Source organism: Tachypleus tridentatus, chromosome 4 (assembly GCF_004210375.1).
Source record: "Tachypleus tridentatus isolate NWPU-2018 chromosome 4, ASM421037v1, whole genome shotgun sequence".
Classification (NCBI taxonomy): Eukaryota; Metazoa; Arthropoda; class Merostomata; order Xiphosura; family Limulidae; genus Tachypleus; species Tachypleus tridentatus.
Genome location: NC_134828.1, coordinates 109497598 through 109511489, shown reverse-complemented (window position 1 = coordinate 109511489; position 13892 = coordinate 109497598). Strand labels below are relative to the sequence as shown.

The 13892-nt window shown below is 32.8% G+C and overlaps 1 long non-coding RNA gene across 1 annotated transcript in view; it reads right to left on the bottom strand.

The window, feature by feature from the left end:
* Window positions 1-408: 408 nt before the first annotated feature.
* Window positions 409-13892, bottom strand: part of LOC143248402 (uncharacterized) — a 64884-nt gene continuing 51400 nt past the window's right edge. Inside the window, exons 2-5 of the long non-coding RNA XR_013026970.1 lie at window positions 6170-6277; window positions 5961-6059; window positions 3451-3484; window positions 409-1025 (exon numbers count right to left, since the gene is read on the bottom strand). This is a non-coding gene — a long non-coding RNA (uncharacterized LOC143248402). The remainder of the gene's footprint in view (window positions 1026-3450; window positions 3485-5960; window positions 6060-6169; window positions 6278-13892) is intronic.

The window sequence follows — 13892 nt, the reverse complement described above, 5'->3', positions numbered from 1 at the left end:
GTCAGGACAATAACTAGCTTAGTGACTTTGTCAGAACGAAAACCAGGTTGATTATTGTCTGGACGAGACTTTAGTTGGTGATTATTTGTTATGATAGGTAATAATAAAGCCAAACGTGATACGACATTTTTCCATGGACTATTCTGCAGATACTACGAGCTAAACTTATATCCAAATTATTAAGTAAATGATCAGTACATTAACGTTTCCTTCATGGAGCAGAAAGTTTTCTCTTGTTCTTTAGTATGTGGTTTTTAATAATTTTCTCACTGTCATAACTTTCACGATTTGTGAATAAATAGGTCATGCTTGTAAGAAGGCACTTTATTGGCTAACAGTTAGAAGCAACAGAACAACTAAAACCAGTAACTAAATTTAAACTAAAACCAGTAACTAAATTTAAACTAAAACCAGTAACTAAATTTAAACTAAAACCAGTAACTAAATTTAAACTAAAACTTGTCTATACTTTGGCTCCTAGAGTGTCACACCTCACACCAACGTCGTCCATGATGGTGATGCAGTTTCACCGGTCGTATATTCCATACAGATATGTATTTAAACTACATATATACACCAAAATCTTACACTGAAAACACAGAATTAATGAACACACACATAGAACAATTAAATATTTATCAAAATCTGGCTTTCCTTCGAAATCTCATTCGTTTTGCGCACATTAACTGAAGTACGTATTACCTGAGAACTTTACAGTGGTTAACCTTACATATCTCACAAACTGCCATTTTTAATTTTTTTTTAATTAACAACAAGTGGAAACATTAATGATTGAAGAACTCGCCTTTCAAGCTACGTTTGTAAATACTGGTAGATTTTGTTTGAAGATTTATAAGGTTAATTATAACCTGAAATATTTTTTTCTTTGAAGCTTCCAAGTGAGTGTCTTTAGTGTTTTTTCTGCCTAGTTTTCCGTGTAGTACATCTCAAAGTATGACGTCCAAAAGTGCTTATGGATTTTCTTAGTCGTCCATACCAGGTACCAGATACTTTTTTTTTTTTTTCTAAACCAGAAAATTAATTTACAATAAATAAATAAATATATAATTTCATTTACTTTTGATAATTTTACTTCACGTAATTTATACAAGGAGGGTTATGTCTTTGTGCATTAAAAATATATGTATTTAGTCTAGATTTACACAAGGAGTGTGTTATATCTTTGTACATTAAAATTAAATGTATTTAGTCTAGATTTACACAAAGAGTGTGTTATATCTTTGTACTTTAAAATATATATATTTAGTTCAGATTTACACAAGGAGTGTGCTATATCTTTGCACATTAAAAATATATATTTAGTTCAGATTTACACAAGGAGTGTGTAATATCTTTGTACTTTAAAAATATACGTATTTAGTGTAGATTTACACAAGGAGTGTGTTATATCTTTGTACTTTAAAAATATACGTATTTAGTGTAGATTTACACAAGGAGTGTGTTATATCTTTGTACATTAAAATATATATATTTAGTCTAGATTTATACAAAGAGTGTGTTATATCTTTGTACTTTAAAAATATATGTATTTAGTCTAGATTTATACAAAGAGTGTGTTATATCTTTGTACTTTAAAATATATATATTTAGTTCAGATTTACACAAGGAGTGTGTTATATCTTTGTACTTTAAAAATATATGTATTTAGTCTAGATTTACACAAGGAGTGTGTGGTATCTTTGTACATCAAAATATATGTATTTAGTTCAGATTTACACAAGGAGTGTGTTATATCTTTGTACTTTAAAATATATATATTTAGTTCAGATTTACACAAGGAGTGTGTTATATCTTTGTACTTTAAAATATATATATTTAGTTCAGATTTACACAAGGAGTGTGTTATATCTTTGTACTTTAAAAATATATGTATTTAGTTCAGATTTACACAAAGAGTGTGTTATATCTTTGTACATTAAAATATATGTATTTAGTCTAGATTTACACAAGGAGTGTGTTATATCTTTGCATATTAAAATATATGTATTTAGTCTAGATTTACACAAGGAGTGTGTTATATCTTTGTACATTAAAATATATGTATTTAGTCTAGATTTACACAAGGAGTGTGTTATATCTTTGCATATTAAAATATATGTATTTAGTCTAGATTTACACAAGGAGTGTGTTATATCTTTGTACATTAAAATATATGTATTTAGTTCAGATTTACACAAGGAGTGTGTTGTATCTTTGTACATTAAAAATATATATATTTAGTTCAGATTATCTATATTTAGATGAAAACTACAGTTGAATTTTTGTTATATACTCTCAAGCCTCCAGTGGCACAGCGGTATGTCCGCAAACATAAAATGCTAGAAACCGGTTTCGATACCCGTGGTGGGCAGAGCACAGATAGACCTTCGTGTAGCTGTTGACTTGACTTCAGACATACAATATATTGTCAATAAAGTTATATCCTAAAAAGTGACCTTTGAAGTCACGCAACCGGTTGAAGAAATTAACAAGAAAAAGAAAATAGAGAATAGTCTGATACTTCAGTGTTTGCACTCCCCTCTGTAGTATAGTGGTATGTGTATGGATTCACACCACTAGAAACCGGGTTTCGACATCTGTGGTGGACATAACACAGATGACCCATTGAGTAGCTTTGTGTTTAATTCCAAACAGACAAACTTCAGTGTTTTGTAATTCGTAACCACTAGTGGATGTTGTTGTTTGTTGTTTTGAATTAAGCACAAAGCTAAACAATGGGCTATCTGTGCTCTGCTCATTACGGGTATCGAAACCCGATTTTTAGCGTTGTAAATCCGCAGACATACCGCTGAGCCACTGGGGGACCCAGTGGATGTTACCAGTATTTTGGTTACTTAGACACACACACACACACACATATACAATAAATAAAAACCCGAAACAATTTAAAATTTGATACTGTTTATCAAATATAACACGTGATAAGAAAGCACTGATTGTGAATATTTTCAGACATTTTTCATTAACCATTGCTAACGATCGTGAATTTGTAAACTGTTGTCAAAAGTACTGAAATACGTGATGGATAAGACTTGTTTGTTCTAGTGGGTCACACTTATTTATTATGAAATTATTTTTGGTTTCTCACTATTAAAATTCTCTAGTGATCTAAACAGATATAATCATTACCATAAAGACATAAATATTTCTTTGTTAAACAATTTTCTTTACAAATTAAGCTAATCTTATATATCCTAAAGTTAAAACAAATCTGACAACACAAAGCGTCGTGCTATTTTAATACGTGTGTTTGTCTTTTTAAAATCTCTGAATTTTTCCATGTATACTATTATTTTTATTTTAACATATTTTTTTTTATGATTCATAGATGTAAAACTTGAATAATAACAACTTCACTTTCACGAAATATTTACGTATTTACTTTAAATATTAAGTATGATTCCATGCGACATAACTAGCTAAACTTACCGAACTTTGTAGAGCCACCTTTCGGTGAAATCCGCTTGAACAAAATAAAAAAAAATTATTTATATATAATTTGTGTGATGTTGTTTTATAGCATACAACACTACGAAAATCGTAAATATTTGAAATCGTCGAATTCACACACAGAATATTTGTTTTTTTAACGAGAACAAAGTTATAAAAATGTCTGTAACCAACATATTTCAGTTCAAAACAGGTTTTGGTTTTTTTTTATCACTGAGATTCTTTTAGTTGATTTTAAACCGACATCCTGTTTGTTATTGGAGCTGCAATACTGAAATAAAATTATATTTATGAACTATATCATCAGAATATGAATTTAGGTTTTTACAGTGTTTGAAGAACTAACAGCATTAGTGTGAGCCCGCGGTAATTTTTCGTACTTCCAACGTTCCAATCTGTGGTTCAATTTCCCTTGGTAAACAAATTGAGTGCAGATAGCCTACAGGTTGTGACTTCAATGTCGAGTTCTAAACCTTATTAATTCTCCATTTATACAATGGTGTTATATAAAGAAGGACGTCAGCTAAAATACACTTTGTTAAATTTCTCACAGACAGTGACATAACACACGTTTTTGTGGACAAACGAACTGTTTCTGATTTTGAAACCAACCAGTGGCGGCGCCAAGAAGATGCCTTGTGGTGTGAGGGGCTTGAGCCCCCCAAATGAGCCAAGCCTCCCTCAGCCCCCAGTATTGTTACCTACATATATTCATAAAATATGGAAAACACAATCCTCCTTATTCCTTAACAATTAACATCAAAGACACAGATCTGTAGAACTCAACGTCTTCATTAAGTCAGAAGTATGTGTCATGCGTCCCATAACAACGTACTGAATGTACTGAAACTCATGTGTTGTATTGTCGCTCCCTGTGTAATGCCATTCTATCTTGAGCTTTGACGAAGATTAGACAGCCACGTTGATTTCAAGTTACAACAGATCATCAGGGATTTTACTTGATAAACCAAAGGTTTCACAGGTATTTACCCATTAATTTCATTTATCTTTTATTGAAAAGTAAAACATAGCATGCATGCGTAAGTGTATTGTGTGTAAGTCAAAACTATGAAGCATTTATCCAGTATTGTGTCCTCTGTGAGATCATTTTGCATTGTGTATCAGCCATCCAAAATTGTACTGATGATTGTGGCATACACTTAAAATTGTGACTTACAATCCAATTAATGTTATACTTATGATTAGATAATAACCTTACATGTTAACTGACCAAATAATATTTCTAAACAATTCTAGAATGAATTCACTACACTATTCAAAGTTATATAAACAAACCAGTTTACCTACAATGTAAATTTTATAAGGTAATTTGATACAAATGTTTTATATTAATTCCCTCCAAACATGTCACTTTAACCACTGAGCACACATTGGTCAGTTTTATTAAATCTTTATTTTGAGTATAAACATTCTCTTTTCTGACTGTCCTTTTCCCTTTAAACACACTGACGTAAGACAGGCACTTCCAATTCACCATACAACATCACAGTTGTAATAACATTTCAAGTGCTATAAGTTATTAGAGATTTATCTAATGTCGTATTTTCCTATCCATATACCTTACGAGGAATTCACGTTGACTCAGACCAAAACAAATTGACAGTTTTTGAAGTTGCTTTAAGGACATCACTTTATTCAGTTAATTTTCTCTCTAAATAAAATGTGACACTACAACAACGAGAAGAAAGTTCACGAGCAGTTTTATCTTTACGGTTACAATAATTAAACGCCAAGCCATTTAAGTCAGTTATCTAAAATAATTTCGCAGCAAAACCTTGTCAAGTGATCTTACATCCAATAAATTTTATCCAGTGACCTTAAACCCAATAAACCTTGTCAAGTGACCTTACACCCAATAAACCTTATCCAGTGACCTTACAGACAAAAAATATCACCAACTGACCTTACACATAACAAAACCTCATCAAATGACCTTACATAAAACAAAATATTACCAAATGACTTTACACATGAAACCTCATTGAATGGTTTTGCACGCAACACAAAAAAAACCTCATCAAGTGACTTTACAGATAACAAAACATCATCAAATGACCTTAAACACAACGAAATCTTATCAAGTGACCTCACACGAAACAAAACCTCATCAAGTGACTTTACAGATAACAAAACTTCATCAAGTGACCTTACAGACAACAAAACATCATCAAATGACCTTAAACACAACGAAATCTCATCAAGTGACCTTACAGACAACAAAACTTCATCAAGTGACCTTACAGATAACAAAACTTCATTAAGCGACCTTACTAAAACTAATTCAATTCATATAAGATGGTAAGTACAGTTGGTTTCCAAACCAGAGAAAGTATTAATGTTTACATTTAGTGAAATAAGTATGTTACGGAACGATACTGTATTTTCGGTAGCACTTGTACGGGATATAACGCATTTCATAAATTAAATAAGAAAGAAAGTACGTTCTAATACATGAAATTATCACTTACCTCTTCTGCAGTGACCACACTCTCTGCTAATACATCCTTAACGTACGACCTGGCATATTCTCTTACTTTGGTTGGACTACGGTCAATACAGTCTTCACCCTACATGTGATAATATTTCTATTATACTACAGACAACAAAGTACGTACTCTTACAAATTGAGCCAGAACGTAATACCGAGTACATTAAAATACGGATTCATGTTACTTACAGATAGATTTTCAAGTGCAATGTTTTGTGATTCCTGAAGATATGTCATGTCTGATGCAGCTTTCCTTTCACTCTAACGTATTTGGTTCAAGTGGGTCACAAGTACTATCTAATAAACAATATAGGTTATATTAGTGTAAGCATTGTTATTTATTTTATTTTATGAATTAATACTTAATGGTTATTTAATTTTTATAACAATAGTTCAAAGATATTATTTTAAATGTGACGATTATGACAGGTTTGATTGTGGTAACTTGTTGTATGAAATCAAAATGTTGTAGTATGGTTGATGTTACGTTACTCGAATATTCCGCTGTTCACGTAATTTGGTGAACGTTTAAGGCCTCAGTGAAGATATTATAAATATAGACGACAAAATGAGCCTAAGTCAGAAAATTAGTTAGCGAAAAAAATGTGAAGTTAGCTGTTGTGTGAGTGATTAGCCTGAATGAATGATATTTTAAAGTGAGTTTCACAGTTTAACAGAAAGGAGAGTAATTTGTCTTGTAAAAGGCTGTTCTAAAGTGATTGAACATGTCTGTGCGACATTGACGAAAAGGAAACAATTATTTAAAGTCCGATATACAACTGTGGCAACCCAGGTTGTAATGTATGTAAATTATTTACTGATAATATCTGTAAAAGTAGAGAAAAATAGTTTGTCTAGTCGGTTGGATTCTAAAGTAACTGAATCAGCCTAAGTGGACTTTTGAGAAAAAAAAAAAATTATTTAGAATTTGAGATATAACTGTGATTTCCGTGGTGTAAATAATTTTTGTAAATACATTTGAGTCGTTTTAAATATCTTATTTTAAAACGAGTGGAGTGTTTGCTGTTCGTTTGTTGTGGAATTTATCGCCAACAAATCACAGGCACCTATTGTACATTAATCCTTAGCGCACACATATACATACGTAAAACCTTGAAAAACTGCAATATAAACTTCATTATTATTATTTTATTGAGGTCATATTTAACTTCTTTCACTGTAGGTGGCGTGTTTGTAGTTAAGCACAAACTACACAATGGGCTATCTGTTCTCTGCCCTCCTCAAATATCAAAGCCCAGTTTCTAGCAGTATATGTCTGTGGACTTACCACTGCGTCACTTGGGAGACCAGTTAATAAGTATATTTTTTCTTACTACACGTTTCAAAGTTAGCTTTTTGTACTCTATATATCTGATATTCACATTAATGTTTTTTAAACGAAAATCAAAATTATACTGAGTTAACATACAAAGATTGATGAAGGTCTGAAAAGTGGTAAAAACGTAGTATTGTATTTGGGAAATAATCAAATTTATATACGGCACTATGTGAAGTTGGGACCACCAGGATCTATGTTCTATATTCAAACCCACACGCCTCAGCATGACCAGGTGGTCAAGGCGCTTGACTCGTAATCCGAGGGTCGCGGATTCGAATCCCCGTCACACTACGTTTAGAATTCGTAGAGGTACAGATCACACAGGTAACATTATATAACCGTTTTGTTAAAAATATAGCAGGAATTCTAAAATCAAGCGAACACAGACACATTGAAAGAACTGGATATATATGTGGATCTGTATAAATTCTTTACCTTTCTACCTTGTTTACATTACGTAAATAAACGTAATTGTTTACTTTCGTGATTTGCTATTATTATATAGTAGGCTTTTGTTGAATGTCATTCGCCTTGCACAAAGTAAAGTATTAGACAACTTATGACTAGGTGGTTAGAGTGCTCGACCTGCAATCTGAAGGTCACACGTTCGAATCCCCTTCCTATCAAACATGCTCGCCCTTTCAGTAGTGGGGCGTTATAAGGTGACGGTCAATCTCACTATTCCTTGGTAAAAGAGTAGCTCAAAAGATGGCTGTGGTTGGCAATGACTAGCTGCCTTCCCTGCTAAATAAGGGAAGGCTAGCGTAGATAGTCCTCGCGTAGTTTTACACGAAATTCAAACCAGACCAGATAATTTATCATGGTTTAACTTAGATAGCGCTACCTGCAGTAACGATGACATAATACACATTAGAAAAACAACCATAAGCTTTCTGGACAAAATACTCTATTCTTCAATGTTTCGTTTTACAGCTGCTTAGGGCCCAGCATGGCCACGTAACCAGTTAAGGTGCTCGACTCGTAATCCGAGGGTCGCGGGTTCGAATTCCTGTCACATCAATCATGCTCGACTTTTTAGCCGTGGGAGTGCTACAACGTTATGGTCAATTCCACTATTGCTTGGAAAAAGAGCAGCCCAAGAGTTTGTGGTGGGTCGTGACGAAAACACTGTAGTCTTACACTGATGAATTGGGGACGGCTAGCGCAGATAGCCCTCGTGTAGCTTTGCGCGAAATTCAAAAGAAAGAAACAAGCAAACGATAAAACTGCTTTCAGAGAGTTCTACACAATGTATTAAGCTTTAGTAACAGACTAATAGCATTATGATCTTAGGCTGGTTTATGTAATAAAATTATGTTTCAAAGTGCTTGCGTGTATATGATACATTGTTGTAATACCGTAGCTTTTAAATACTACTGGTATCATATTCTTGACGCACTATTAGAGAGGTAGGATTGAGTAAGTCATGTAATTATTAATATTCGAAACCTCAGGACTTTAGATTAAAATGTCCCTGCCAAATATTATTTTAAAAAATACTATTTATCAGAAATAGAAACATTTAAAAACTGCATAACTATACTATTTGTATATACAATTGTTATAGCATAAACAAATAGGTTCAAATATGTCGACTTTAATAATTCGAGGTCAACGTTGTTCTGTAAGGAAAGTTTCTTGAAATTTCTTTAATGCGGTTCAGGACTCTGGCGAGAAGTTTACAAGAGAAAAATGATAGAACCATATCCAGAGTTGGTAGGTTCAATTTTTAAGTGAAAAGAAATAAAGATATGTTTGTTTACTTTCTTTAGGGTGATGTTAAAACAAGGCTGCGAAGTGATAAGTATACTGTTCACATGATAGAAATGTATGTATATATATATATATTCTGCAGTCATTGGGCATTTAATACCGTAGAATTCAGTGTAGTTAATACATTGTTTAACTTTCTTTTTCATTTTCGCTTGCAAGTTCTTAGAATTAAAGATGTTTGAAATGTTCCCCTATCTTATTGTGTAGGGGGTGAGTTAGCGACCAGAGTCTCTGTATTTGACTGTTCATTTATTAAATTTGTCAGATGATAGTGGATATTTACCGAGTTCAGTGCATGTGGTGATTTAGTTGTTTAACTGCTGCAGTCCAAATCAGATTTGTTTAGTTCTTCAACAGCCCTCTAGTGGCACAGCGGCATGTCTGTGTACTTGTAACTCTTGAAACCGGATTTCGATACCCGTGGTGAACAGAGAATAGATAATCTATTGTTAATGTGTAGATTTGCGCTTAACTTCAAACAAATAAACTCTCTAATAATTATTGTTTCTTAAACAGATTTTGAGATGTAACTTAAAATGAAGGAAAACAGAATTTTCTTACTGGTTTCCAAAATATAGCAGACTGCCATAATGAATCTTCGGGTTCAGATAGAGAAAATTTATGTTTCTATTTGCTTCGAACCAGCAGTGCGTGTGTGGAGAGAGGTGGACATTAAACCTTACTGCAATAGAATGTTCTTTTCTAGAACCCCAGTTCAGTGACCAAGGAGGGCAACAATCATCCATTATTTAATGGTGTTTTATTTATACAACATAATTACACCGTAAAACATTCATCTGAACTATGGTATAGCTTTTAATTAAGATACTTTTTATTTTTTTATGTGATGCCTTTGAATTTCCTGGGTTTCTTATTTGACGTGCATGTGAAATATTGAACTTTCTAGAGACATTGTAGACATTTTATGTAAACATAAACATGTTGTCTTTTGTATGTCCATGTAACTTCTTCGCAGGATATGGAATTGGTATGGAAGTTCATTTGGTCCATACGGGAGTTTGTTTGTTTTGTTTTGGAATTTCGCACAAAGCTACTCGAGGGCTATCTGTGCTAGCCGTCCCTAATTTAGCAGTGTAAGACTAGAGGGAAGGCAGCTAGTCATCACCACCCACCGCTAACTCTTGGGCTACTCTTTTACCAACGAATAGTGGGATTGACCGTAACATTATACGCCCCCACGGCTTGGAGGGCGAGCATGTTTAGCGCGACGCGGGCACGAACCCGCGACCCTCAGTTTACGAGTCGCACGCCTTACGCGCTAGGCCATGCCAGGCCCACCATACGGGAGTACATACAAATTTTTGGTTTTTCATGTTTATGGACGTTGTTTTGGATTTTTCTTTTACCACTATTTAGCTCCCTTTAGATGGATATTCATCAAATTTGGTACGAAGGTTTCTTGGGTCCATGCGGAGATACATTAGTGATTTCACATATGGGTTTTGCAGTTTTTATGGTCGTTTTTTTTTTTTTTTGCAATTATATATAACGGAATCAACTTTTCATGTCCTAACATAACCTTTTATTAATCACGAATTTACATAACTTTCAGGAGTTATGGCCCGGCATGGCCAGGTGGTTAGGGCGCTCGACTGGAATTAAACACAAAACTATGCAATGGGCCATCCGTGATCTGCCCACCACGGGTATAGAAACCCAGTTTCTAGCATTGTATATCTGCAAAAATACCACTCTATAATAGTGACATTGACACAAAGAACAGGTTAGTAATTTGACAAAGCTGATAAACATTAATAGCTTTTTCTTCAAAATTTGTAGACATTTTACGCCGCGTGCGACAAGACAGCCGTGAAAAACTGCAAAATTTGATAAAGAAATCGAGATAATGGTTCTCCAGTCCACATATTATCTATGATTCATAATATGAAATGGATTTAGTATTGTTTTTGTTGCCGTTACTCATAGGAGTTTGTTTTAAATACTTGGATAGATAAAATACAAAAACTGCGATTACTCAACTGACCATACGAACACCCTTAAGTTGGAGTTGGACGTAGAGTTTACCGCTTAAAGTCAAGTATTATTTGATGGTATACTTAATTTTAAAATAATCTCCGTAGTTTGACGTAAAAACGCTGTCAAGCAAACCATCGAATATATACATATAATATTTTTCTTAAAAACTTATGATCATAATCTTTTTAAGACATCAAATAATCCAAGTACGCTATTGATAGCAATATTTAACAATAAGCCTATGAAATACTATTCGCGCCATGATGATAAACATTTATCGCATATCTTTACTTAACACTAAGATCGTTTAAGGCCTAAGACCAGACTACGTCAAATCTAACTTAGGCTTAATAATACTTGTAGTCAAAACTAAATGCAAAACCTTGTGTTAATAATATTATATATATATATAAATGTATATATATGTATATGTAAAAGTGAAAATGCTGACAGATGTAAATACCAGTGTAAGCACTAATTTTCTTTAAAACGTTAAAACTCACGCGTTACGCCACTACACCTACGCTAAGTAGAAAAAATCAAAGTCACCGCTAGGCGGAGACTGTTCATCTGTATCAGTTTGTTTGAGCGACATTCATTAAATTACGTAATCTGTGTAGCTATGTTCTTAACTTCAAAACAATAACAACAAATAATGTGTAAAATATTATCTTACTTTTGCTAAATCAAGAAATGTTTTACATTTGCGTCTTGATTGCACATCTTGAGGAAGTATTTGTACAGCGAAATTTAAAAAGCCTATTTTTTTAAAATTCTGTTAAAGTTTACAATCATTGTAATGTTATAGTACAATAATCCTCCTGCTATTATTCTAAAAATGTTAGAATGATTTACTTCAAAGATATCTAAATATCTGTTTAAGCGCATCCCTAATTTTGAACTGATAAAGCGCAAGAAAAGTAGCTGCCTAATAAGCACTGTCAACTCTTGGCCCGACATGGCCAGGTGATTTGGGCTTTCGACTCGTAATGTAAGTGTCGTGGGTTTGAATCCCCGTCACACCAAACATGTTCGCCCTTTCAGCTGTAGGGGCGTTATAATGTAACGGTCAATCCCACTATTCGTTGGTAAAACAGTAACCCAAGATTTGACGTGGGGTGGTGATGATTATCTGCCTTCCCTCTAGTCTTACACTGCTAAATTAGGGATAGCTTTCGTGTAGCTTTGGGTGAAATTCATAACAAACAAAAATCTTAAGTACAATGGAGGTATATTTATTATGTACCTTAAATTATGTAAATTAAAAAAAAATGAAAATCTTATTTATCTTACAAACAGTTGAATAAAATAATACGTGTTATGAATAAAGTATACGTACGACACTCAATATTTTTACCTCACTAAAAGGTATCGGATGTCTTAAATAATTAAATGTTGAAAATTTCAAACATTATCGCTATATATACTGAAAATGAAAAGAAGTTACATCCGAAAATTTTCGAAAATATTAATATTTCCAACAACTAGATGGTGCTTAAACCGTCAGGCCGAGATTTTTTGCCGAGAAAAAGTAAAGCTGTACAAGGTTATTCGTGACTTTCTGACAACAGAACGCGAACCGTGAACCCTTAAATTCACAATCTGATTGCTGATCATTAGGCTTAGTCCTATTTTCCCCCACTTCATGAGGTATGGAGGAAATGATTTTTTTTTTTGACATGTAGCTTTGTGTGATACGTTTATCAATTGTATTTAATTAAAACTAAATGTAAGTTTTGCATATTTTAAAATAAAAATAGATATGGAAACTAGAGCAAAGATACTGCTAATAATATTCTGTTATTTATATTTTTCACTTGTAATAAAAACTTTATAAGTTTCCATAAAATTTCACATTTCAGCAAAGAAAACTATAATATATTTCTAAAAAAATTGTTTTTAATATAAAGTATGTTTGAACGTAAGAGATCATAATATAAGTTGATATATTAAACTAGCAAAATCTATTAGAATATATAAAACGATTTGATGTATCAGACCAACAAACTCCATTGAGATGTCAAAGATCACGAGATAAGTTGATCTATTGGACTAACAAACTCTGTTGAGGCGTCAAAGATCACGACATAAGTTGATGTATTGGACTAACAAACCATGTTGAGACGTCAAAGATCACGAGATAAGTTGATGTATTGGACTAAAAAAACTCTGTTGAGACGTCAAAGATCACGATATAAGATAATGTATTGGACTAACAAACTCTGTTGAGACGTCAATGATCACGAGATAAGTTGATGTATTAGACTAACAAAACTTGTTCAGACGTCAGAGATCAACAAATCAGTTAGTTTACTAGACTAACAAACTCTGTTGGGACGTCAGCAGTAATAAATTACTTGTGTCAACAAGATGGAAATAAATAGTCCTCTATTTATTTATTGGTTTTGAAGTAATACATAAACCAGGCATAAAGTGTAATTTAAAAAAAAACAAAAGTTTTGTTTTCCTTCATAGCCAAACATCTGAAAATTCAACCACTTTCATTTTTGTCTTTTAACTTTACTAGGTTGCTTGTAATTATACCGTGCTAATTCAGATTTGATAAATGTGTACAAAATTTGTGATATTGTTTAATAAATAACCCATATTTTTATCAATATACCAAATTCAACTTTGTTAAATAATGTTGAACTTTACAGATGTGTTTTTGGATTTAAATTTTCCAACGATTGCAACTTGTTCAGCCTCTAAAGTTTTTAGCATTACGTAGAAATATTAGGAATTTTTTTAAGTAGAAACTTCTCCATGTTTATTTTAACTCTTTATAATCTGTGATTGGTA